Genomic DNA, 1,250 nt, shown 5'->3' on the forward strand with positions numbered 1-1,250 from the left:
CCTCCGCCCGGGCCAAGCCCGGGCCCCGCGCCCGCCATGGAGAAGACAGAGCTGATCCAGAAGGCCAAGCTGGCCGAGCGCTACGACGACATGGCCACCTGCATGAAGGCCGTGACCCAGCAGGGCGCCGAGCTGTCCAAGGAGGAGCGCAACCTGCTCTCCGTGGCCTACAAGAACGTGGTCGGGGCCGCAGGTCCGCCTGGAGAGTCATCTGGAGCATGGAGCAGAATACCTACACCTCCGACAAGAAGTTGCAGCTGATTAAGGACTATCGGGAGAAAGCGGAGTCCGAGCTGAGATCCATCTGCACCACGGTCCTGGAATTGTTGGATAAATATTTAATAGCCAATGCAACTAATCCAGAGAGTAAGGTCTTCTATCTGAAAATGAAGGGTGATTACTTCCAGTACCTTGCTGAAGTTGCATGTGGTGATGATCGAAAACGATAATTCTCAAGGAGCTTACCAAGAGGCATTTGCATTTGATACAAGCAAGAAAGAGATGCAACCCACACAACCCAATCCACCTAGGGCTTGCTCTTAACTTTTCTGTATTTTAGTATGAGATTCTTAATAACCCAGAGCTTGCTTGCACGCTGGTTAAAATGGCTTTTGATGAGGCCATAACTGAACTTGATACACTGAATGAAGACTCATACGAAGCACCCTCATTATACAGTTGCTTTGAGACAACCTAACACTTTGGACATCAGACAGTGCAGGAGAAGAATGTGATGTTGCAGAAGGGGCTGAAATCTAAATCCATACAGGGTGTCATCCTTCTTTACTTCAAGAAACCTTTTTACACATCTCCATTCCTTATTCCACTTGGATTTCCTGTAGCAAAGAAACCCATTCATGTGTATGGAATCAACTGTTTATAGTCTTTTCACACTGCAGCTTTGGGAAAACTTCATCCCTTGATCTGTGTTTGTCTTGGCCTTCCTGGTGTGCAGTTACCACTGTAGAAAAGTATTAATAGCTTCATTTTATATAAACATAAGTAATTTCCAAACACTTATACAGGACTAAAAATGTATCTGGCATTTAAGTAATCTGAACCAGTTCTGCAAGTGACTGTGTTTTGTATTACTGTGAAGATATGAAAATGTAGTTAATTACAGTTTGAAGAGTGTTCCACATAACTTAATTTCTACATTCCCTTCCTTACTCTTCGGGGGTTTCCTTTCAATAAGCAACTTTTCCACGCTCTTAATGTATTCCTTTTTAGTAGGAATCCAGAAATATTAG

The 1,250-nt window shown here is 44.2% G+C and overlaps 1 pseudogene; it reads left to right on the top strand.

The window, feature by feature from the left end:
• Nucleotides 1-759, top strand: LOC115833788 (annotated as a pseudogene).
• The last annotated feature ends 491 nt before the right edge of the window (nucleotides 760-1,250 follow it).

This window comes from Nomascus leucogenys, unplaced genomic scaffold, assembly GCF_006542625.1.
Source record: "Nomascus leucogenys isolate Asia unplaced genomic scaffold, Asia_NLE_v1 000231F_53900_qpd_obj, whole genome shotgun sequence".
Classification (NCBI taxonomy): domain Eukaryota; kingdom Metazoa; phylum Chordata; class Mammalia; order Primates; family Hylobatidae; genus Nomascus; species Nomascus leucogenys.